Source organism: Schistocerca cancellata, unplaced genomic scaffold (genome assembly GCF_023864275.1).
Source record: "Schistocerca cancellata isolate TAMUIC-IGC-003103 unplaced genomic scaffold, iqSchCanc2.1 HiC_scaffold_756, whole genome shotgun sequence".
NCBI lineage: Eukaryota > Metazoa > Arthropoda > Insecta > Orthoptera > Acrididae > Schistocerca > Schistocerca cancellata.
Window position 1 is genome coordinate 146,897 of NW_026046767.1, and position 27,597 is coordinate 174,493.

Genomic DNA, 27,597 nt, shown 5'->3' on the forward strand with positions numbered 1-27,597 from the left:
CCAACTCAACTGCCAACACACCTTACGTTCCAGAAGCTTTTATAGAACGTTGGTGAGGTCAATGGGCTGGTAGCTATCCACATCAAATGGATTGTTACTGGGTTGAGCACTGGCATGATGGTGCTCTCACGCCATTGCGATCAAAAGACGCCATCGCACCAGAACTGGTTGAAGACAATGAGGAGATGCCTCTTGTAGTCAGACGAGAGACGCTTAATCATCTGACTGTGGATCTTATCCGGCCCAGGGCGACATCCAAGGGTCCTGAGAAGATTCCACTCAGTAAATGCGGCTTTATAGTGTTCACTGTGGTGCATAGTGAACGAGAGAACCCTCCCTTCCATCAGTCGTTTGAGGAGGCGAAAGGCTGGGGGATAATTCTCCAATGCAAAGGCGCGAGCATATTGCTGAGCATACAGCTCGGCAACTGCGTTTGCGTTGGTAGTCAACACGCCATTGATGAGAACACTAGGGACACCCGTTGGGGTCTGAGACCCGAAAAGACGTTTATCTTGGTCCAGACTTGGGAAGGTGACGTATGGCACCTCTCCCAACATTCCGGTTTCGGTCTTTGTAAAAGCTGGCGAATGCGGGCATGGAGCCATTCAAAGGCTAAGAGGTGCTGTAGGGATGGGTGCTGCTTATGTCGCTGTAGAGCTCGCCGACGCTGTTTAATGACCTCAGCGGCTTCCAGCGACCACTATGGGACTGTCTTTCCCTGGGGGCACCCCAGAGAACGAGGGATCGCGTTCTCCACAGTAGAAACGACCGCTGTGGTGACCTGGTCAATCACAACATCGATGGCACCATGTTGGGGAGATTCAGCGGTCACAGCAGAGGTGAAGGCTTCCCAGTTGGCCTTGTGTAAAGCCTACTTCGGTAGGTGTCCATGGGCATCACGCGAGAGGAGTGACCAGAAGATGGGGAAGTGGTCACTACCTCACAGGTCGTCATGTACTCTGCAGTGGATAGATGGCAGGAGTCCTTGGATGCAAATTAATAAATCAATTGCCGAGTAACTACCATGGGCCACACTGAAATGTGTGGCGCCCACAGTATTTAAGAGGTAGAGGTTGAGTTGGGACAGTAAATTTTCGACTCCTCTGCCTCGGCCAGTAAGCATGGTACCACCCCACAAGGGGTTATGGCCATTAAAATCTCCCAGAAGTAGGAAAGGTTTGGGAAGTTGACAAATCACAGCAGCCAGGACATTCAGGTGTACCGCACCATCTGGAAGAAGATATAAGTTGCAGGCAGTTATTTCCTGCATCGTCCTTATCATAACAGCAACAGCTTCAAGAGGAGTTTGAAGGGAAACAGCCACAAAGGACAGGGGTTCACACTGCCAGAAACCAGGTTTCCTTGGGGGCAATTCAGAAGGCAGGTGCAAAGCTTAACTATTGCCATAGCTCAGCCCGGTGGTGGAATAAACCGCCGCAATTTCACTGGAGGATGACGTCATTGATAGGCTGGGAATGCATGAAGCGCTCAAGGAGGTAAGGTATTTCCCAGGGTCACCTTCTGCCACCGACTGTGTACCCATGCGATAGACATCCATTGTGTCTGAGTGTCCGGCGAGATCTAGGATCTCAGCAGATGCCCGGATCTCCACCACATCCTCAGATGCAGAGCTTGTAGGGATAGTGGTATTGATGCCACAGCAAGGTCTTGATACTTGGGTACCTTCTTCTTTGTTGGTTTCTCTCGCAGTTCCTTCAGTGTTTCTGGCTGGGAGGACTTCATTGGGTCAGTCTGAGGGACTGATAAGGATCGTGAAGTCCTACAAATAGCTACCTGTGGTTGCTTCAGCCAGTTACAGGTAACTGCTTTTCCACTGGTCGGAACCTGGGAAGGGAGTGACCAAGCGACCCCTTCCTGGCTAAAGGAGCTGAAGAAGACTTATGCTTTTCCAGCTGAGAAGCAGAGACTGATGTCCCTGATGGTTGGGGAGGTGGGTGCTATTCCCAAAGTATGTGGTGCAAGAGCAACATGGAGGGAAGCGCTTCCCACCATCAAGGGGCAGGTGGAGTCTGACAGCTATGAGAGTCAACTGTACGTGGCAAAACAGGAGATGGCGGGGGCGTAGGTTGACGTCATTAGCACAGGGTGGAGCCCCTCATATTTTCGCTTACTCTCAGTGTAGGTCAGGCTGTGAAAGGTCTTGTATTCCATTGCCTTCCGTTCTTTCTGTAGAATCCTGCAGTCCAGCGAGCAAGAGGAATGGTGCTCTCCGTGGTTGACACAGATTGGAGGCAGGGCACATGGAGTATTGGGCTGGGAAGGACGTCCACAATCTCTAGAGGCGGCGCTGGAAGTACAGTGGGAAGACATATGACCAAATTTCCGGCATTTAAATCACCGAATTTGGGGAGGGATATATAGCTTGACATCACAGTCGTAGTTCATCACCTTGACAGCAATGAAGATGAAGGCACCAGTGGCAACCTAATTAACCTCAGGCCCCGATGGACGTGCCAGAAAAAGTGAACACCTCGTCGCTCTAAATTTGCTCACAGCTCGTCATCAGACTGTAAATCAAGGTCCCTATGGAAAACATTACCCTGGACCATATTTAAGCTCTTATGGGGCATGATGGAAACAGAAACGTCCTCTGGCTCGTCACTGACGAGTAGTGCCCATGACTGGGCAGAGGGTGCTGTTTTTATTAAGACTGACCCAGAGCGCGTTTTGTACAAGCCCTCCACCACCCCAAACTTATCCTCTAAATGCTCCACAAAAAACTGGGATTCGTTGACATGAATGATTCCCCATCAGCTCTCTTACAGACAAGGTACCAGGGTGAATAAGCTTCACTTCCATCCTTAGCCATGCGTTCATCCCATGGTGTGGTCAGGGAGGGAAACTGTTTCGGGTCATACTTCTCCACATTGAATTGAGCCCTGGAATGCTTAGAGACTTCTGGTGGGTTGCCATCAGCATGAGATGACATACCACACTTCATTGCATGTCATCGGCCCTCATGCCACAAACTCTGACCAAGGGCCCTCTCCTCGGGTGCCACCCAGCCTCAGCAAGGCCCACCTGGCAGGATGGTCATTGCTGGTAGTCCTGATGACCCAGTTAGATAGGCATCTACTCCTTGGCATACATGGAGACTTAATGGCGCAAGACATCAGCAGAGCGATCCCTGAGCTGTCAGGGGGCTACAACCAACAGGGTACATGGTGACCAAATCACAACAGACTGGCTACCGTGCTGGATAACAGGTGAAAAAATGTCCATGGTCATCATCGGCACAGAAAGTGGCACTGTATAGTGCATGATGGAAAACGCACCTAGGAAGGAGTCCTCGCCCAAAAGACGGAGAAGCAGTAGGACTGCAATGTAATGAGGAGAAAGTGGGCTAAAGATGTCACTGCACAATGGACATGATCCACCAAGTAAGGTGCCCTTCCCCAATTAGCTCGCTCTTCAGAAAAATTTTGAAGAATGGAGGTCAAACCCTACAGGGGACCAACACAGAAAAGCCAAATCTTGTGAGACTCTTTTTAGTCTCCTCTTACAACAGGTGGGAATACCTCTGGCCTATTCTGACGCTCTGACCCGCAGGGGGCTTTTGTAAATAGACGTATTGTAGTGATTATACTATCACATTATCAATTTTGTTTCGAAGCTCTGAAAACATTAAATGCAATTTAGATTCAACTAATAATTTAGAGAGAAAAGGAACAGTAACATAGTTTCCTGAGATATACAAGAACAGGTTGTTGGAATCTAAATGTCATATCACATGTTGATACCATCCCACGGGCCTCACACATTTGGCAACGGAATTAGAAGTTTCCATCATATGTCAACAGCAGACGTGTGGGACCTAGAGGACTTGATGGTGCACGCCTGATAAACCACACCTCCATAACTCTTTACCAAGAGGACACTCTGCCATTCTGATATGGGGTTCGTGGTGGCAGTCACTCACAACACTCGCATATGCAGATTCTCTGATATGACACCTTCATCACACTTGCTTCAGGGTGCCCTATCGTTGTTGACACTGAAATTGCTGGGTTTTTTCTCGTGATGCACTATTTGTAATGAGTCTTCATACATTTGGATGATTATCAGGATGATGGATGATTATAATTTAAGTTTCTTCTTGGCAAATTACATACTTGACTTTGGATCAACGGGATGTACTCAGTGGGTTTTGGTGAGTACGTTTGGGAGTATCAAAATATATCGCATCAGAGTTTTTCGATGGTATCGACTTTAGATGCTTCACGGTTTTGCATCCCCAACGGAAAGTAGATCTTAATACGTGACAAAGATTTCGAGATCATATGTCTACATATTTCGGATACAAAGGGTTTTGATCAGTCAGACAAACTGGCAGGAAGACAGCAGACAGACAACAAAGTCATGCTATTAGAGTTCCGTTTTTACCGACTGAAGTAGGGACCCTAAAAGCAACAATGTTAAATCATTGCTCCTGTTCGTCCTTGTCATGAGTTTCCTTCGAGGTTAGTAATGGTTTGAACAACGGTTTTGTGACTCTCGATGACGACAAGGAGTTCTTCAATATATTCAAATAATAAAAAGCTTCATTCTTACGGTGGTAGCATTGATATCTATATTACACAAGATACATTTTCCGGAAGACGAAAACGGAATTTCGGAAAAAAGACTTTGCTGTCGTGTTTACATTTCAAGGCCGACAGGATGTTTGCTTCAACAGCCGAACATCAGTTTTCTGTTAGTTAGTTGTTTTACGCTAATGATTTAATCATCGCAATGGCTATTTCTCCTCAGATAAATGTTGTATAATATGTTTATTTCTCCTTGTCTGTACAGTCACAACACCGACAACCGAAACGACTTTCAAACATGGTAGCACATTTATACGGGAGCGACATACCATTGTGGAAGAGGAAATCGGGCAGCTAGAACCCCATTTCCATAGTCGATATAGATATGTTTACTTAGCCAAACAGAAACGGTATTGGAAAACCGGTGTACGAAATCCGGTTTTGAATGCTCATGCAAACTTTGTGCCTGCTACACTCAACTGACTAATACACAAACAACAGTACGTGCAGTGTCGGTGACCAGAGTCATGCTGGGACGACCGACAATCCTCACCTCAACTGAGGACCGCTGACGTCACTAGACCCACCAACTGGCTGCCGCGTCATGAGCGTGTTGAGGAGGAGAGAGGGCAGCAGGTGAAGTGCTGCTCCCCCAGCTGCGCTGGTCCTCCCTTCCACAGACAGGCGGCGACCGTCGTTGGCCGCTGCCCTGAAACATTGAAGAACACCAACACAACCTGTGGAGATGGATGAAATCACGAGGGAGGAGGTAGGCACTGCGTTTATTCCATATACAGGCGCACTCCCGGGGAAAAACGCCCACATTTTGAAGAAACACCGGGTCGGAACTGTGTTTTGCCCTCCGAATAAAAGTCGTGCACTGGTGGGGAGCGCCAAAGACGACCTCAGTTTGAGGAAGGCCGGCGTGTACGCGATTCCGTGTCAATGTGGCAAATCGTATATTGGTCAGACGATGTGTACCGTCGAGAATCGATGCCGTGAACACAAGAGGCACACTCGACTGATGTATCCGAGCAAGTCGGCGGTTGCTGAACATTGTTTGTCGAAAATTCACGCTATGTAGTATGAACGCACGAGGATTCTGGTACAGACTTCGAGATACTGGGACAGCGTTGTTAGAGAGGCCATCGAAATTCGCACCAATGACGACCGCATAAACCGTGACTCTGGCTATAATCTTAGCAAGGCTTAGGAACCAGCGATTGGGTTAATCAAGAGTAAATCTAGTAAACGTATAGTTGTGACGACCCCGGCTGACAAAGCCATCACTCCGACGTCATCTCAGACGCTGTCGCAATCTGTTCCACCGTGCGACCGTGGCGCGGGGCGCGGACAGCGGAGGGAGCGCGCCGCGGGCGGAGGGTATTTAAATCGGCCGCCGCCGCGACCGAAACCAGTTCCCTCTGAGCAGCCATAGCGTACGGATCTCCGTGCCGCCACGTTCACAGGAGCTCAGTCCGTCAGTTCACCAGATGATGGCGACATGTATGATCACTGAAATATTGTGCGCCGGTTTAAGGCGTCATGTCATGGATTGCGCGGCCTTCCCGCAGGGTGTTCCAGTATCCCCTCTGGCATGGGTGCGTGTGTTTTTCTTAGCATAGATTTGATTAAGATAGGTTTTATAGTGTGTAGTTCTAGGGATCGATGACCTCAGCAGTTTGGTCGCTTAGAACTTCACACACACTTTTTTCCGCTGTACCTGATGTAGAACAGTGAATTTACCATTGCACAGAACTTGTGTCAACAGTCTTAATTTATCACGAAGGCGATTCATAACCGTTATGATAGTGGGAAAAAGTGAGCAGTGTTTACACATATTAGTGTAAATAAGTAGTACACTTCAGTACCCATCAGTCTAATGGTTAAAGGCAGTTTCCTTCCTCACCACACAATAGGTTATAGGTTGTGACGTGAGGGTTGTTGTAATCACTGCCTTCATGTTGAAACGATTCCCTGCTCATTTGACAGAATGGCCGCACGAAACCGTATACAACATAACACAGTCCCCTTGTGACCAAAGTAATGGTACCAGCATCCATTGCTAAAATATTTTGACATGATTAGGCCCCCTAGGCCAAAATGCAGCTAAAATGCTGAAGATTTACGAAATGTTCGAAACCAGTATGTTACGGTAAATTACCATAGCTTTGCAAGGAAAGAATAAATTTTGCTCGTTCTTAATTCCTTGTTATGTAAAGAAATAATATAACAAAAAGTAATTAGTTAGTATCAAAAACATATTTTTGCATAGTGGGTAGCAAATAATGTTACACTGAAATTGTAGAGATCATTGTTGATACGCATAAATATGTGTATATTTCAATGTGAACAGGTAAGTGTGTTTCCAAATAAATCTGTATACATGCAGATCCTATTCTCTGTAAGTGTTGGCAAATTGTGAATCTCAGTACCAGATATAAAATTTGCTCAAAACGAACAGAATTTCAGTAATAAAGACTTTCGAATTATGATGAGAATGACTTAATTATTTGGGACAGCTAAAACTTCAGAATTTAAAGTAGAATTGAACGTGAATAGACAGGATAAGGGGAAGGAGCAATTGTCATATATCGATCAGTCAAGAAGAAGTGTGGGGATGCACATATATCATGTTTGGTCATTTCGTGGTACTGATTTAAGTGATTGTACATATTGGTTTCCCATTTACTACTTGATAGTATGAAGTTGCGGCTGTCTTTGCGTCATTTGGTAACAATGAGTAAAAGCACAGAATACTGATAATGATCTTTTCCAAATGTTACTTGTAATGTCAGTACGTGGCAGGAGCTATTTTGTATTGTTGGTTTACAACATCATACAGGATTGAAACTTCCTGGGAGATTAAAACTGTGTGCTGGACCGAGACACGAAATCGGAACCTTTGCCTTTCCCAGGCAAGTGCTCTGCCAACTGAGCTACCCAAGCACGACTCACGCCCCGTCCTCACAGCTTCACTTCTGCCAGAATCTCGTCCTCTACCTTCCAAACTTTACAGAAGCTCTCCTGCGAACACTCTGCTGCAGAGTGAATATCTCATTCTACCATCATACAGGGATGGTTATGAAATTTTATATTAATAATACATTTAGTTTCATTTGTGATTTTGGATATGTTTTTGAAGTTACATATGACTGTAATGCGTTAAGACAGATTTTTTACTTATGTATAGAGGTTACTACTTAGCTTGTCACTATATATACAGGAAACGATGATGAATTACCTCAGTTTAAGTTGTATGGAATGTGCCAAATAAATTGGTGAATATGATATGATGTGCTTTAACTAATTCTTTATCTTGTTACATCGTTAGGAAAACATTTCATATGAATGAGAACAGGCTTCTAGGCCATGCAGCACTGTTTCAGTCTTCACTATTCCATCCTTTAACATTAGTTCATTTTTCCCATTTATCTATATGACCTATATTTTTCTATTGTGTTTACCTCTATCCAGCAATCGAATTTAATTTTTTGCGATTCAACATTATCTTTCATATGGCAGAAATCTCATTACATTTGAGTTTACATAAATAACTCAGTCTGTAGCTTTTTAAATAGAACAGATTTGTTTATTTAGTTATTTTGTTTGATGCTCAACTGACACATAACTTGGTTAATTTGAAGTCTACTAATTATTTGGTTGATGTAAGTGGTATTGGTGTATTTGCATGTCTGATGAAATATAAAGTGTAATACCAGCCACACTATATACAACAAGACAGTAATTAATTACCATTCAGATTTCTAAAGCTGGATAGTAAGAATCATTATGTAGGAAACAGAGATATGTCAGGTAACACCCTTTGAGATCAAAGTCATTCATACTTTAAAGTAATTGTTTATCACCTGAAAAGGATTAATGAGTCAAATGCAACACCCTCGCCCCCCCCCAACAAAAAAAAATAAAATCATGAATCTTGAAACCAGTGAGAGATTGTATGTGAATCTGATTATCAGGGTCAAGATATGTTCAAAATGCAGTATTTATGATGTACAGGTAATTTTGTCTGTGATAAAGTAATAATTACAGAGATGTTGAAATGCTAAGTTAATGATGAACGTTATTGGGATGTTGCAGTTAGCTGTAATGTAAGTGTAGTCTCACGTAATGAAGGTTACTGTGTGATAAGATTACTATTATATCTTTCAAAAACACACAAACTTTTCATCATCACAATGATTGTAACATTGTAATCAACATGATTATAAAGTTTAGAATTTTGCATAACTATTTTAAATGTCACGTTAATTCTGTTAAAATGTTAATGTCTGGGTTAGTGATATGCAGTATGTTTTGAATCATTAGCCATACATCTACTGAAAATTGTCAATTATTTATTTAAGTGTGGTTTTGTTTATTGACAAGAATGTTATTAATTTGGCAACTGTGAGTGGTTTTGTGTAATGAAAGAAGGTGACATGTAGAGTTAGAAATTATGATGTAATAAAAACAGCAAATTTTTGTGATTATTTATAGAAATAAAAATCACTTTCAGCATGTATGAAACATCATGAGAGAATGGCATGAGTGACTTGGTTGATTCTTTGTTGTTGTTATTTTCTGGGCGAGGTTAGTATGAAAGAAAGAAAGTTTTTGGAAAATTCAATGGAGAAGTCGGAAATTAATATCAAATACTGCACCAATGAAATATCATTAGTCAAGAACGGCTCGGTAGATTAGAATGATTTTTATCTTTTTTGCGTTCGTAATTCTCAGGAGAAGGTTTGCACGAAAGAAAATATATGGAAAAGCAACTGGGAAATTTGGAAATTAAACTCAATTCTCGAAGATCATCACTTGAGAACGGCTCGGCCGTTTTGGCTCAATATTATTTGTAGTGTTCGTAATTGCGAATGGTAATGCTATTTTTGGCATAAAAAAGAAAAAGAAAATAATTACGATCTGTTAGACAGTTCTAATGTAACACGTTTTCATATCACAAGAGTTATATATGAGGTGGGATCGTGGTTACCACAAGTCTCGGAAAGTTCTCGACTGGTTCATTTAAAATTTTACATAACACTCTAATATTGTGACTGACTCAGACAGATAGGTAGTAGATTTCTCTAACATTTGGAATGTGTAAAAGGGGAAGGGTTTTCTCCACAAATCTCGAAAAAATATGGACCGATTTAATTCAGATTCTCACATGATGCTCTGCTGAACATTCAGATGGAAATGGGCGTTGATAGCGCGAGGAGAAGATGGACGGAAAGAGAGAGGAGGAGGAAGCTCCTCCCCGAGAGATGACAGAAGTTGTAGTGGTATGTGTTGCTATAAAGCACGCAACACGCCTCACTTTCCTTTTACAAGACCGATGAACGATGTTCTTGTGGAAAACGTAACTTTAATTAGTAGTGGAGTAAAGAGGCTCTACTGTGCCTGGGTTTGTTGGAAATTATGTGCAGATATGGGAAATAAATCTATGGGCACAGTCTAGAAAGCGACTACAGACATGTGATTTGGAATGGTCAGTGAGGGGCCGTTAGCAATTTCCAGTCGTGTTTTGGGAGTGCTATGGACTTCAAAGAAGAAACGGAACAGACGACAATGGTCAGGCACAAAAGAATAATGAATGTCGATGAAGTCTTCTTGGGCTATCAGCCAAGTCTGGGCTTGATGTTTAGCAACGATTCAACAAGTTTCCTACTTGCGATATTCAGGCGAAATGTCGAGTTAGTGTCCTGCTCGGTTCTTTATAGCCTTTCATCTGAGTCGGCGGTAAACAGTTTCCAAAGTTTAAGCCGGCAAAAGAAGTACATCCGACGTAATTCATAAGAGTAATTTATCGAGGTAAACCTCAGAAATGGATAATAATTAAAATATTTACGAGCTGATGCAGCAGGAGGGGAAAAGCTCATTCAGAGGAATTTAAAACGTGTCACGATTTCCTGAAAAAATTAAGTGTAAGTATTGGGCCCCAAATTCGTAAGAAACTGACACTACGCAATCATAGAGGGTGGAATTATTGGTAGTTGGGAGCGCCAATGTTAGGCGCGTTATGGTGCCCTTTATGGACATGGCTGCCAAGGAGGGGAAGAAAGCGAAAGTGGAGTTCATGTGCATACCGAGTGGAGTCATTGCAGGCGTGGAACAGGTCTTTCCGGATGCTATGAAGAGCTCAGGGTGCAGCCAACTGCAGGTGGTGCCAATGACATGTGTAGCTTTGGATAGGAAGAAATTATCTTTGGTTTCGAGCGGCTAACAGAAGTGGTAAAGGCTACCAGACTTGCATGTGAGTTGAAAGGGGAGCTCACCATTTGCAGCGTAGTCGACAGGACCGATTGTGGACCTCTGCTACAGAGTCAAGTGGAGGGTCTGAATCAGGGGCTTGCGACCGCGTAGGCTGCAGGTACCTCGACTTTCGCCATAGGGTGGTTGGGTCACAGCTTCCGATGAATGGATCAGGAGTGGTGTGGGTTCATAAACAAATAGGATTGACAGAGTACATCAAGAAAGTCCAAGGGACAGCAGCACGTTTCATACCATTGAGAATTAGGGCAGAGAGTGTCACTGAAATGATACATATTTGCAGTTGACATAATTAAAACAAAGCCGTTTACCGTCGCAGCGGAATCTTCTCACGAAAATTCAATCACCAACTCTCTCCTCCGAATGAAAAATATTTTTTTTCACTCCGATCTGCATAGAAAGAGACGATCATCATAATAAAGTCACGAAAATCAGAGCTCGCACAGAAAGACATAGGTGCTCCTTTTCGCGTGCACTGTTCGAGAATGGAATAATAGTAAATTGTTGTGAAGGTCGTTCGATGAACCGGCTGCCAGGCACTTAAGTATTATTTGCAGAGTAGCCATCCAGATGTCATTATAGACGTTGATTAGATTCTAAACACTATAATAGTTCATGGGATGCACATAAAATGTATACTGAGCGGCATCAGCCTAGATCCAAGTACCTAGATAACCTAGTAGACGAAAAACATTATAACATTAATAAAATAAAAATGTTTAAGTCCTCTGGATAATCTACCCTCTTTCCACTTATAACAAACTATGACCGCCGTGTTGCGACTGGATTGCTTCTTTTCTTTCTCTTTAGAATTCTATGAGGCAATTTCTTCCTCTTCAGCTATTCTATTTTCTTTGAATTTTCTCCTACTATCTTGGAGAGATTCATGAAGGGTATCTGTTAAAAGGGGTACAGATATATCTACATTTCGAATATTTAAGTGTCACGTAATTTTAGTAATTCGTAGGAAGGTAAAGATTTAAGACAAAAATCGAAGCAAATATCAGATTACGACAATAATTAGTTATTTATGTCTACAATCTTTATGAAAATGACCCAACTACTTTTATACATTTCATATGTAGGATTTCGTAGTTTCTTCATATAAAGAATAGGTTTGGGTTTATTTATGTTTTCTAAGAGAGGTTAATACGGGAATGAGAAATATATTTTGCTAAATACTGTAATACCCGTCACATGTTGTGTGTATATAAAATGACCAAGTACTCAAACGGTTATTAACATCCACAAAGGTGATTAACAAAGACATTAGGACGCATGACAACAACTAAATGACATGTAACGTGTGACTACAAGATCTCTACTGGGTGGGTTAGGATCAGTGTTCGAGGTCTGAGATGGTGAAGCTGTGAGAGTTCGGTCCTTCCGACGTCACAATCGAGATCCGTAGCAGAATGGGAACCTACGACGGGGGAGTGGAAAGGGAATCTGTATTTGGATTCAATCGTCTTTTTCTTCTCGATCCGAAAGCACTTATTCTTACACTTTCTTTTCTTTCCTTTCCATTCTCCCTCTTCCCATATGCATATGGTACTACATCTGTAACCATTCTCACAGGTGAATCCGGTAGATCACGACAAAAATGTCACAGAGGGACAGCGAAAAGCTATTTCTTTTTATTATACCTTCAGATCCTCGTGTAAGTTGAGTGGCTGGAGCTTATAGTAGTGATGCCTTCTAAAAAGGGGGAGGGGGAGTGGATTGGGAGACATAATAATACACTCCTGGAAATGGAAAAAAACATATTGACACCGGTGTGTCAGACCCACCATACTTGCTCCAGACACTGCGAGAGGGCTGTACAAGCAATGATCACACGCACGGCACAGCGGACACACCAGGAACCGCGGTGTTGACCGTCGAATGGCGCTAGCTGCGCAGCATTTGTGCACCGCCGCCGTCAGTGTCAGCCAGTTTGCCGTGGCATACGGAGCTCCATCGCAGTCTTTAACACTGGTAGCATGCCGCGACAGCGTGGACGTGAACCGTATGTGCAGTTGACGGACTTTGAGCGAGGGCGTATAGTGGGCATGCGGGAGGCCGGGTGGACGTACCGCCGAATTGCTCAACACGTGGGGCGTGAGGTCTCCACAGTACATCGATGTTGTCGCCAGTGGTCGGCGGAAGGTGCACGTGCCCGTCGACCTGAGACCGGACCGCAGCGACGCACGAATGCACGCCAAGACCGTAGGATCCTACGCAGTGCCGTAGGGGACCGCACCGCCACTTCCCAGCAAATTAGGGACACTGTTGCTCCTGGGGTATCGGCGAGGACCATTCGCAACCGTCTCCATGAAGCTGGGCTACGGTCCCGCACACCGTTAGGCCGTCTTCCGCTCACGCCCCAACATCGTGCAGCCCGCCTCCAGTGGTGTCGCGACAGGTGTGAATGGAGGGACGAATGGAGACGTGTCGTCTTCAGCGATGAGAGTCGCTTCTGCCTTGGTGCCAATGATGGTCGTATGCGTGTTTGGCGCCGTGCAGGTGAGCGCCAGAATCAGGACTGCATACGACCGAGGCACACAGGGCCAACACCCGGCATCATGGTGTGGGGAGCGATCTCCTACACTGGCCGTACACCACTGGTGATCGTCGAGGGGACACTGAATAGTGCACGGTACATCCAAACCGTCATCGAACCCATCGTTCTACCATTCCTAGACCGGCAAGGGAACTTGCTGTTCCAACAGGACAATGCACGTCCGCATGTATCCCGTGCCACCCAACGTGCTCTAGAAGGTGTAAGTCAACTACCCTGGCCAGCAAGATCTCCGGATCTGTCCCCCATTGAGCATGTTTGGGACTGGATGAAGCGTCGTCTCACGCGGTCTGCACGTCCAGCACGAACGCTGGTCCAACTGAGGCGCCAGGTGGAAATGGCATGGCAAGCCGTTCCACAGGACTACATCCAGCATCTCTACGATCGTCTCCATGGGAGAATAGCAGCCTGCATTGCTGCGAAAGGTGGATATACACTGTACTAGTGCCGACATTGTGCACGCTCTGTTGCCTGTGTCTATGTGCCTGTGGTTCTGTCAGTGTGATCATGTGATGTATCTGACCCCAGGAATGTGTCAATAAAGTTTCCCCTTCCTGGGACAATGAATTCACGGTGTTCTTATTTCAATTTCCAGGAGTGTACATGTTAAGTTCTTCATAGGTATTTGTATAGCATAAAAACAGTAACAGTTGAGACATAGGAGTTATAAGAGAAGAAAAAGAAGTAAGAAATATTTTATACATATTTCAGGTAAGATCTCTATGCTGAGAAGGAATCTAAAATATTGTTATTTGTAAAAGCCGTATTGTCAGAGACTAGGCGTATTATTGTAAGCATGAAGCTGGAGTATATCCAGATTTGGAGAGTGGTAATAGGATGGGAGGGTAGATTTACTTAGGAAGAAGGAAACCTATATCTGAGGTCAGGTTTATCCAAAGAAGGAAGGACCTGAGCCATTTTGGTAGGTATGAGAGGGTAGGTTAACCTATGGAAGAGGTAATCTATATATATGCTCATGTGGAACGAAGGAAGGCCGAACCTGATCTTTTTCCATTTTCGATGTTAATCTTTGGATTACTTATAAGATTATCCTCAATGACGCTAATTGTGTAAGTTATTCCACACGAAATCTTACATCTTAGTGGGTGAATCTGTAATGGTACGTAATACTATAAAGCACAGAAACACGTCTCACTATGCGTGATAAAAATGTTATTTTAATTAGTAGTAGAGTAAAGATGCTGTATTGAGCCCCGGTTTACGTAATCTGGACTGGCCAGCGAGGGCTCACTAACACTGTGTACTCGTGTTTTGGGAGTCGTTTGAACTCCAAAGACGAATGGGGCCTGACGACACAGTCAAGCACATAATAGAAATGAATGTGGTCGTATAGACACTATGTCATTCTGTCTGGAATCAAGTACGAAATTATTTTTTTTGGTGAAAGTCTGAAGCACCATATATGAACAGGATATTTGTAAGACTTCGTTAATTATCAGCTGTTGTGAGTTCGTAATTTGTTTGAATATGGAAGAATTATGGAAACAGTTTTTGTGGTTTCGTAGTGAGTTATTTAAATGTAGAAGCTCTCTTATAGCCCTCATCCCACTGCAGTCGGAAACGGAGTCTGCGGTTAAATACGCGGCACTGCATAGCTTGACCACACCATCAAGAAGAAACCAGATAGTGACCGAGAAATTCGGAAAAGAATGGGATCGAGCAGACACTTGGCATCTCGCAGTATATCGATAACGTAAAGTCAAACACCAACAAACAACCATAGTTCAGAAAGAAGATTGACAGAAGATTGACAGAGGGAAGGCGAGGAGGTTATGCACAGACAGGTGGGAGGAAGAGGAGATGTATGGAGAGAGAAGAGGGACGAGAAGATGTGAAGAGAGAAGAGGGACGAAGAACTGAGGATGTGTGTGCAATTCCCATACGTATTTAGCAACTGCAAAACACTGCCGGGTCCCTGGCGGATTAATAATAATTAACGCAAGATTCCTTGAGGTGTCATCCGAGGCACCTTTACAGCACAGCAGATTGTCGTGGATATTTTGTGCCCCATTTTGTTGCCCTTCATCCCAAGCCATCCTCGCTTTACATTTCAGTATGGTTGGGCCTGCCTTCGCACGACCAGAGTTTGTACTGCTTGGCTTTGTGCTTGCCAAATCCTAACTTCACGATCTAAATCGTCTGATCTTCCCCATTATTGAGAACTTTTGGGATATTATGGGAAGTTCCCTCCAGCCGGTTTAGAATTTTGACGATAAATATATCCATTGGACAGAATTCTGCACCAAATCCCACATTATCACATTCAACAGTTCACCCCATTAATGCCAAGCCAAACAACTGCTTGCATTATGGCAGAAGGTGGACCAACGTGTTATTCCATTTCTCAGTTGGTCGGGTAGTTTCTCTTGAATAAATCATACAATCTTCCTGAAAGTGTAATTATATGTAAGTCACAGATAATGAATTCTTTCCCATTCGGGAAATTCTCTCATGGCGTATCCATTTTTTTCTGTCTTAGTGTGTAATAGTTACATCAAATGAAGCTAATGTAGCACCTACAGGATTCTGTAGTTCTGAAACTTTAATGATATAGTCATTTGTGTTCTTTATGCAGGATAACTCATTCCTTGAATTTTTTGGATTATGTGGTATTTGCATTTGGAGTTGAACTCTCGGTCTTGAGTTAATGCAGCTCATTATAATACATTTCCTTGCTACAATTGTTTACACATGAACTCGAATTAATTAACGTTATTTCCGTATTTCTTCTCGAAATTTACTCTTGGATCTTGATCAAGCTCAGTGATGTTGTTTTCTAAAATAACAATGTCTGATATATACATCATTTTTCGTAACTACATAATTATTAACTCGTACCTTCTCGATAACTGAATCGTTAGCTTCGTTGTGTTGAGTTAAGAACGACCTCTGTTGGTGACCTGGTACCTCCTCAAATGTCTTTGAGGTAGTGAGGAGCCTCGAGATCTTAAATAAGAGGTAGCTCAACTGAAGAACCAGTTGCACTATCAGGATTAATCTGCTCAAAATAACGACTGGAGGGATTGGTGACACACTGGTCACATGTCCCACGAACACAGAATACTGCTTGTTTCGCATCATAAGGCTAGTCAGAACAAGTCTTAGGCCTATCCTCTGATTAGCGTTTACGTTTTACGTTTCCTTAGTCAGCTTTCAGCGTCATGGCATTGTTAAGTTTCGTGTTTAAACTATTAAAATATTTCTCTCTTCAGAAACAGATTTCTGGTTTCCTTAATGGTCATTTATGTTCTTGTGAATGGTTTTATTTGTATATCTCATACGACAACCTGTTCATGATATTTAATTCTACTTAGTCAGTTGACTTCTTAATGTTCATTATGAAGAATTGTATGCTACTGTTGATTACCTATGTCTTACATTGTGCTTGAACCATCTCCTGAATAATTGATATTCTTTTTTACTAAGAGACTTCGATAGCCATTGCTATGTCTGCAATTTAAGGCATTTTTTGAATTTAGAACCATACTTGTGAAAAAATACTTTATAATACTAATACATAAGAAGTTTCATCTCCAGTCTTCTCTTATTATACTGTATTGCTGAAGTGTTTCGCAAACAAATGTGCACCCAAATGATCTGGTGATCAATTACGGCATGAATTAATCGACATTTCCTGACATTAAAATATTAGAAACGTCCTCCCCCAACTTTTTTGAAAATTTTCCATTGCTTTTCATCTATTTACAGTTCTTTGATTCGCAAAGTTTAATTTAACGCTAAAAATCTCACAATGGGAACGTAGATTTAGCGTCACATCGCTCTAAGGCCAACATAAATAATTTATTAAATGATTTTTGCCTAGGTAATGAACCCGCGGGATCATAAATGTATTGTGTGACTTAAAAAACCACAAAATTTTCTATGATTCAAGGTTTATTGTTAATACTTACATAGTGACGGCTTTGTACATCGACTCGTATGAAATAAATGATAAGTAAATGGGGGCTAGAGTTAGGTCTGAATAGCAGCTAAAATATGAATATAAAAATTTAGAAGTTGAGAAACAGAAGATTTTTAAGATCACTTGAAACTGATTCATATGTAGTTTTATCATGATACCATTGAGTGTAAAGGAACTGTAATAAATGAAAAATTATGTGAAGTTACTATACCATATTTAAAAATGTTTCTAATTTAACATGTCATATGATAATACGTAGTGTGTGTAACAGAGTAATACGTAACATTCAAAAGTCATGAAAGCAGCTTGTGAACGAGAAAGAGACATGGAGGCAGACGAAGGCTTCAAACAGATAACTTAATGTTAAGACAGATCCTTCGAAAGCAGATTTTAAATACTAAAACATTTCAGTTACCAGATGTGTAGTCGGACCATAGTTCATTGCTTATCATCAGCGGATTAAAACTGAAGAAATTGCAGAAATATGGGTTATTAAAGAGATTGGAAGTTGATAAGTTGAAAGAAACAGAGGTTACTACTACGTCCAAAGGGAACATTGATAAACGATTATATGATACAGGAGCAAGGAACACAATAAAAGACGAATTAGTAGCTTTGAGAGACCGTGTATTAAAGACAGCAAATAACCAAATAGGCACAAAAAACTAAGCCCAGTGTAAATCCGTGTATACCGTGCCATATATCTAACCTAACTAAGGAAAGGTTAGAATACAAAAATGAGCAAATGATAGGTAGAGAGAAATAAAGGCGTCGAAAAACAAAATTGACAGAAACTGCAAAATGTCAAAGCAGGAATGGCTATAAGAGTAATGCAAGAATCCAGGAGTGTGGCTAACACGGGGAAAGGTTCGGATAAAACGCAAGGAGCGAAAAGATTGCTACAGCTTGTACTGAATCAAGACTACAGTCGAGGGACATGAAAGGGAAGAAGTAGTTCAAATGAAATGAGGCAGTACAGCAGCCTGCCCCCTTATGTTATTAATGCTGCATAATGACTAGGCAATAAAGGAAACCTAGAAGAGATTTGGAAAAGGAATTTAAGTTCACCGAGAAGATACAAAAATTTTCAGTTTCGCAAATAAAGTTTTAATCTTATCAGAGTGATGGTGGTGGTGGTTGTTGAGATGTTTAAGGGGGACTAAACAGCGAAGGTCATCAGTCCCCCATATCAGAGTGACTTCTGGACCTAGAATAGCACTTTTGTGAACGAATTGTCTTGGAAAGTGGTTGTAAGATGAAAAAATTTAAATGAAGGATAGTGAGCTGAAGTCGTATTAAATTATGTGAGACTGAAGCAATTAGAATAGCAAACGAAACACTAAAATAAATAAGTGTTTTGCTGTTTGGGCAGGAGAGTAACTAACTAAGGTCAAATTATTTAACCTCTGATATAGGTTTAAATGCTAGGAACCCTTTTGTGAAACTATTCCTCTGGGTGTAGATTTACGCAGAAATGAAAAACAGGAGAAAAGCAGTTGAAACTTGAAGAGAATACAATCTTTTGAAATATGGTACAACAGGAGAATGTTTAAGATGAGATGGATGGTCCTCATAACTTCTGAAGAGGCGCACCTGAATTGGGGTAAAGAGAAATGTACAGCAATGTTCAGTAAGTGAAGCACTCATTTGCTATGATATGTCTTCATGCCTGAAGGAGTCATAAAGTTAGTAATAGAGTGTTGGAAGTTGATACAGGAGACCACGATTTTCAATGCAACTAAAAGACTCAGATGGATGTAGGTTACAGGAGTTATTTGTAAATGAAGATTTTTGCACAGAATAGAGTAACATGGCGAGCTGCATCACATCAGTTTTCAGACTAAAGACTCCAACAACAACAGTTTATTTTTCTTGATTGCTGAAACTCTGTATAATAATACACAGGTCAAGCTGCTTGGGTTCAGTCTGACTTTCTTTGTTTAAACTAATATACTGAACCTATGTTGGACGAAATGTCTCTGAGACTAACATCGTCATAATCTCGTGATGTGTCTGATCTTGATAAAATTCACACCTGTGCAACGTCGCAGTAAATCATTATGATAAGGGATAATACTGAATACGAAGTGAAAATTTGACTGAAGAAATAACGTATTAATCTTTTCCGATTGCTTTTTCCTACTTAGCAATAGAGACGACATTTTTATATAGCTTTCTGTACTTTTAACGACATTTTGGTCTTTGAGTGTAACTACTGACCTCATTACTCATCCTAGTAAGAAATCTGTGCTCCATCTGGCTGTGTCTAGCGTAGACATCATGTTCAAGTGCCATAATATTTTCAAAATGTTTGCGTAGCATGTAAATGGAACGGGAAATGGGTACTAGCCAAGAATTTTCCTACCTGGATACGGAAAAACGCCCCAAAGCAACTTCCAGGCTGGCCATTTCACCAGCTCTCGTCGTTAATCAGGGGCTGGCTCACTTCTCCGTGTTGCAGAAGCTGGCTGGTAAAGACTTGCTACTAATGTTAATTTTTATTAAATGCTTGGAATAACCTTTCGCTTATTAACAGTGAGGATGCGGTCTTACTCTTTGGTTGTTTTATTATCTTTTCAACAAGTGGACGTTCACTTGTAGTGAATACAGCAGTCGAATAAAGGAATGTAAATCCAGTAGAATACAATACCTCTATTTGTCTCTTTAGAATTGCGGTTTGCATTAAACGACATAAGTCCAACATATAAGCTCGCAAATAATCTACAATTACGCATTAGCTGTATAAAATAGCTGAAATTCAGTTTCATTGTACGCATGTGTCAATTAATTTTATGGAATAACCTCCAATAGGAGACTCATAATATGGAACTAAAAACTGCTGAAAACGAAAATCAAGAAATCTGACCATAATAAGAAAACAAATGTTTTAGCAATGCTGGAATTTGCCTGCCTCAGGATTTTTTCCAAAACAAATGTTTTACTAACACAGGCCACCGTACCTGTACCCTATGTAAGTGGCTGCTAGCAAGAGAGCGTCTGCTACTGCCTAGGGGGTAGGCAGCCAGTAATATAGCCTTCAGTATTAAGAGTAAAATTTCAAGAGATCTAACAAACAGTGCACTTACCAGGACAAAGCAAAACAGGACCGAAGATTTTTACTTGACACTGGTAGTACATTATAGAAAGCTAATTACAACCCACCATATTTAAAGTTGCAAAATTTCTCTTTACTGATTAGGTACCCCAGAAAATGTAGGAAATTACAAGCCAGTCTCATTAGCATAATCGTTCACAAAGACAATGAAAATTAAGCTAATGAATCACTTAATGCGGATTTTTCAGTAAAGAACAGTTTGACTTTAGGCCTAGAAAATGGTCAAAATGTTTGGTTTCACCGTTTACATTAGCAGTTGCAGACAAATCAATTGAAGGAGATCATATAAGTGATACTCCCAGACCCAGCTAAAACATTTGACACGGTTAGCACGCAGTATTGTAAAGGAAACTTCATGGGAATAGAATCATGTAGACAGTAAAAAATTTTCTATCCTATCTAGAAAACTGAATGGAAAGCATTGAGATAGTTTTAATTATTGAAAAATTTAGATGTGTTATGAGGCATCTCCTACAGCAAAAGTAGTAGAAGCAAAGATTCATTCCATTGGGCACAACACCATTCCGCAGGCGCGGCTCGTGGTTTTTTATGGGGAACGCTGCGGCATTTATTGATCGGGGCCAACATAGACCTCGGGTTACGCTACAGATTAGTCTGACATAAACAACTAAGAATTGAGGGGGATGGGGTGGGCAGATCACTCTCTACCCATAATTTTACGTACTGTATCTTTTATAATCAGGTATGAAATATCATTATAAGCTAACTTCGAGTCAGAATCTTTGGTCAGTGTTTTTATACATCATCATTACATTTCCTGACACTTTGCAGCAAATCATATGAAAAGACGCGTTTCGGAGAGATCTTTAATGCGATGAATGTTAACTTTGCGGCTGCTTAATATTTTTGGTGTTTTCAGTTCCAAACGTAAGGCGTTTATTGTGGTTACCTCCAAAGCTCAAAGTTTACGAGTTCGCATGACGATACTGTGATGTTTTGGTGACGTCAAAGGTCTTGTGCTATGATTGGGTGGCATGAGGAATCCGTGCAACTACCATATTAATTCACTTGTTTGAGAAGCGAACAGTTCGTATTTAGTGTGTATTATGAAAATATGCATTTATGTGAAATAGCGCACTAAAGATCTCTCCAAAATTTTTAGTACGGTTTGTTGTGCTAAAGTACACAAAACGTGAGACTGTAGCGCAACTCACTGTACCGGTACCAAAAGTTATTCGTTTCGGAAAATGTCATCACGTTTATTACTGGCTAAACATGATACTACCCTTTTTTACTCACTTCACTTAATAGTCTGAGTAGGACTTAATATAAAGAAATTACCTCTTATCAATTATGAGTGCACTTTCGCTTACCTCAATTCATTTGTTTATAGACGAAGTCAGCTCGTCTCCCCATCTGCGCAGCAAAATGGTCTATGACTATTTCATTCAAATTTGGCCGATTCAGTAATTATTTTTCTAGAGAACACATTGGAAACGCACAAAGTCTGTCCTCATTCATAGTGTTGGGTAAGAATGTTTTCACTCGTTTTAACGCAGAGAAGCAGCGTGCTGCCTCTCCTGTCGTCATAGGAAAGGTTACGATCATTTGCAGAAGTTCTACACTTTCAGGAAAAGCTTTAGCCAGATTGTTATCGTAAAGAAAGTTCAACAAGGTCAAAGCACCTGACGCCTTCATAAAATGTTTTTGGCTGTACAACACGTTCATCTCATGACGTAGATCTGAAGACTGTAAATTGAACAAATTAACAGCTATTGTAAGCTCTTTTTCCGGAAAAATAGTTTGATGGTTTGCAAACAACGATGGATTAAACAGCTGTACAATCGATAAGTGATCGTTGGAACTGAATCGTTCTCTGAACTGAGGTGCGATGAGGTCGCAAACGTTTCGTGCACACACTATTCTTGATTCTGTGAAACGTCACCGTTCTGCTGTTGGTTCCACCTGTTCCCAGGGATCGTCAGTTCCAAGTGAGGTCCTAATTTGCTGGACAGAATCTGCAAAGTGCGATACATATTCAACAGTTTTCACTGCATCAATATTCCTCTGCTGCAGTTGATTAAAGAGAATGTCACAATGAGGCATGACTGTATTAAAAAAGTTTAATCAGAAGAAGAAATCTTCGTCTTGCAGTAAACCCTTCAGTCCCATGGCCTTATTTATTATCTTGTCATCATCATCAATAATTCTTTCTAGGCACTCAACAACTTCCTTTTGGTATTTGTACACAGTGGTTACGCTCCGTGATTTAAAATTCCATCTGATGGACAGGTAGGAATACGCTTCTTCACTACTTCGTCAAGAATGGCTGCACGGCTAGAAGGTGGAAATTCCTTCCAAGTTGCTAAAGAAGATCCGCACTTGTTTATTGCCCGTCACACAAAGTTCAACAATTAAATTTAACTGATGGGCGTAACAGTGAATAAAGTGAGCATTACTGTACATTTGTCTAATTCTAATTTGAACTCCAGTTTTATGGCCACTCATAACAGGAGCACCGTCGTAACACTGAGCTGTCAGTTTTTCAGGTGTTTCATGTACATTCATTTTCTCTGGCTCGCAGAGAACAGCTGCAGTTACATCGTCTGCACTGTGACTTTTTGGGCGTACAAAGGAAATAAATCTTTCATTTATTTGTCCCAGTAGCTCATAGTGAATTATTAGGACCAATTGTGACAAATCTGCACAGTCAGTAGTTTCATCAACTTCTATTGCGAGAAATTTTGCCTTCGACAGTTCACTCCTGATGAGATTGAGGCATACCTCATCAATTGATTCCAGGAGTTCATTTTGAATTGTCTTCGATAGCCCTAAGCAAACACGGTTGTCTGATTTCTCATTGTGCTGCTTCAAGACGCAGTCCAGTTCTGCCATAAGCCTGACTAATCCTCGAAAAATTCCTGGGTTTTTGGAATCTTCTGTTTCGTCGTGGCCCCTTAAGGCAAGCTCGAATTTGACGCAAAATTTAATACAGTTTATCAGTGTACCCTAAATATACTGATTTTTTGATACATTTTCATTATATATCTTTATATTACCTCGGTAAGCACTGTTAATTGGCACATAATGTCCACTTTCCCTAGCATTGAAAACTCAATGAAACAATTTAAAAGTTTTTCACTGGAATTATGTTTTTTCACCTTTGCGTGAAAATTCTTTAAGTCAGTGATACTAGCTTCAGTCCAGGCACAATCAGTACTGTTTTTAACAAGACAGGCGAAACAGAAACATGCATTTTTCACTTCACAACCACACAACCACTCAGATGCATAGTACATTGCTCTATTAAAACAGCGTTTGTATTCTTGCCTAGTTTTGCACTGTTTCTGTTCTTGATTGATCGTTAGATCGGGTCTGGGTGCACCAAGTTCTCTCACTTTCATCCTATGGCCGTGTTCCAAGTTTTTGCCTATTACATTGCACACTGAATTCATATTGCGCTAGTTTCACACTCGCGGTATGTCACAGATATTCACAAGCAAGTAAAACTCACTAAAATCTTGCAAAATACACTCCGAAAAAGAAACTTGCTAATATCACACGGTATCAACAAAAGCAGTCAGCATCAGCAAGCAAGGAAAGTAAAGTAAGGCACACGGTATCAACAAAAGCAGTCAGAATCAGCAAGCAAGGAAAGTAAAGTAAGGGGACAAATTTCTCGCGCTTTGTCCTCTAATCACTTATGAAACTCTCTCTCGCTAGATGGCAGTACTGTTATGTTACTGTTGTCTAGTGCACTGTGGCGGGATATTTGCAACCTTATTCTAAATGTGGATAATATAGCCAATGGCTGAAACAAAACAACTATGTAAAACATTATCAAAACGATAATTTTAAATGTCGATTAATGACGCATCGAAGCGTAGTAGAGATGTGCAGAGACAGAGGTTGGATAGCGAAGTTTCGGCCACTCTACATTCCTTTATCACATAGATAGTGGAACGTGAAAAACGTGTGGTGGTTGGTACGACACCCTTAGGTTGAAAGCTCTGAGCCTTCAGGTCGCCCATAAAGAGCAGTACTATGTAGAAGCCACGCCCCCAAACCGCTACTACATGCAGCTTACGAACGTTCCAAGGCGCAGCCTAAACACTACTAACCGTTCGGAAAACATCTATCAATACGAACAGTTCCAAAAACGTTGACCATCGTTTTTTTAATCCGAATGGGAAATATGTGAAATTCGTCCTGATAAATTAAATTATGTAAACGGAGTCAAGATCATTACATATTTTTCTGTGTGTGGTGATACACTCCTTCACACTAAAAAATGTATCAAACTCTCAAGTATAAAAAATAATTAGTTGTATCTGCCATTTAACACAACTGTACTTCATAGCAATGCTTAATATTTTGAGAGAGAGCATGCACAGCAGAGATACTGCTGGCCGTAACATGGAATAATATCAAACAAATTTTCAGACACAAACTTTCATCAGACTGATGCTGGCTTTCTACAGTTATCTCTGCTGAGGGATTATACATTTACTATCTTGAATGGGAGGCTGACTGTATAGATGAAGTTTGCTTCTTTTAACCATTGGAACTGTAAAGAAATAGGTGATGGTGTGGCACTGGTCTTCCATTTCTATTACCATCAATCGTCACATTATCCTTCTGGTCATCAGTGAAGTTTTCTACAATAGAGAAGCATAAGAAGAGAATTATAGCTTCATATCCTGACAGCAGGTATAAGCACAGCAGCAGCAAAGAGAGAGAAACGTAACAAGGGAACATCTGAAAAACTGTTGTGTTTCCAGCCCTGAAGACAGTAGCAATAAACTGATGAACACATAGTAAAAACACCTGGAAACACTAACAGTAGATAAATCAAATGTGGAAATATTTATCTACTATTAAAAACGAATCATAGCGTTTCCGGTTGGGGTGTCAAGTTTTCTGAATCAAGTTGAGTGAGCCGGAGTAGAGCATTTGGGGCATATGATTGCAAGAGGGAATCCACACATTTACGACATTAGTGTAAGGGCAAACACGTAACTGTCTTATTGAATCGCACGTGTACTAACAATGCATGTTTAAAAGTGTAAATATAAAGTTCTTTATCATGCTGTTCTTGTGGTCTTCAGTCCAGAGACTAATTTGCTGCAGCTCTCCATGCTAGTCTATCATATGCAAGCTTCTTAATCTTCCAGTACCTACTGCAACCTACATCCTTCTGAATCCCATACTAAATTGGTGATCCCTTGATGCCTCAGAATATGTCCTACCAACCGATCCCTTCTTCTAGTCAAGTTGTGCCACAAATTTCTCTTCTCCCCAGTTCTATTCTATACCTCCTCATTAGTTATGTGATCTACCCATCTAATCTTCAGCATTCTTCTGTACCACCACATTTCGAAAGCTTCTATTCTCTTCTTGTCCAAACTATTTATCGTCCACGTTTCACTTCCATACATGGCTACACTCCATACAAATACTTTAAGAAATGACTTCCTGACACTTAAATCTATACCCGATGTTAACAAATTTTTCTTCTTCAAAAACGCTTCCCTTGCCATTGCGAATCTACATTTAATATCCTCTCTACTTCGACCATAATCAGTTACTTTGCTCCCCAAATAGCAAAACTCATTTACTAATTTAAGCGTCCCATTTCCTAATCTAATACCCTCAGCATCACCCGATTTTATTCGACTACATTCCATTATCCTCGTTTTGCTTTTGTTGATGTTCATCTTATATCCTCCTTTCAAGACACTGTCCATTTCGTTCAGTTGCTCTTGCAGGTACTTTGCTGTCTCTGACAGAATTACAATGTCATCAGCGAACCTCAAAGTTTTTATTTCTTCACCATTGATTTTAATGCCTACTCCGAACTTTTCTTTTGTTTCCTTTACTGCTTGCTCAATATACAGATTGAATAGTATCAGGGAGAGGCTACAACCCTGTCTAACCCCCTTCCAAACCGCTGCTTCCCTTCCATGTCCCTCGTCTTATAACTGCCACCTGGTTTCTGTACAAATTGTAAATAGCCTAGAGTGTTCAAGTCAACATTGTCAAAGGTTTTCTCTAAGTCTACAAATGCTAGAAACGTAGGTTTGCCTTTCCTTAATCTATTTTCTAAGACAAGTCGTAGGGTCAGTATTGCCTCACGTGTTTCAACATTTCTACGGAATCAAAACTGATCTCCCCCGAGGTCGGCTTCTACCAGTTTTTCCATTCTTCTGTAAAGAATTCGTGTTTGTATTTTGTAGCCGTGGGTTATTAAACTGATAGTTCGGTAATTTTCACATCTGTCAACACCTGCTTTCTTTGGGATTGGAATTATTACATTCTTCTTAATGTCTGAGCATATTTCACTTGTCTCTAACGTCTTGCTCACCAGATGGTAGAGTTTTGTCAGGACTGGCTCTCCCAAGTCTGTCAGTAGTTCTAATGGAATGTTGTCTACTCCCGGGGCCTTGTTTCGACTTAGGTCTTTCACTGCTCTGTCAAACTCTTCACGCAGTTTCATATCTCCCATTTCTTCTTCATCTACATCCTCTTCCATTTCCATAATATTGTCCTCAAGAACATCGCCCTTCTATAGACCCTCTATATACTCCTTACACCTTTCATCCTTCCCTTCTTTGCTTATACCTAGGGTTTCCATCTGAGCTCTTGATATTTCTGCAAGTGGTTCTCTTTTCTCCAAAGGTCTCTCTAATTCTCCTGCAGGCAGTATCTGTCTTACCCCTAGTGATATACGCCTCTAAATCCTTATATTTGTCCTCTAGCCATCCCTGCTTACCCATTTTGCACTTCCTGTCGATCTTTTTTTTTGAAAATTTGGTATTCCTTTTTGCCTGCTTCATTTAATTCATTTTTGTATTTTCTCCTTTCATTAAGTAAATTCAGTATCTCTTCTGTTACCCAAGGACTTGTATGAACCCTCGTCTTTTTACCTACTTGATCCTCTGCTGCCTTCACTATTTCATGTCCCAAATCTACCCATTCTTCTTCTACTGTATTTCTTTCCCCCATTCTTGTCAATCGTTTCATAATGCTCTTCTCGAAACTCTCAACAACCTTTGGTTCTATCAGATTTTCCAGGTCCCGTCTCCTTATTTCCCACCTTATTGTAATTACTTCAGTTTTAATCTACAGTTCAAAACCAATAGATTGTGGTCAGAGTCCACATCTGCCCCGGGAAATGTTTAAAACCTGTTTCCTA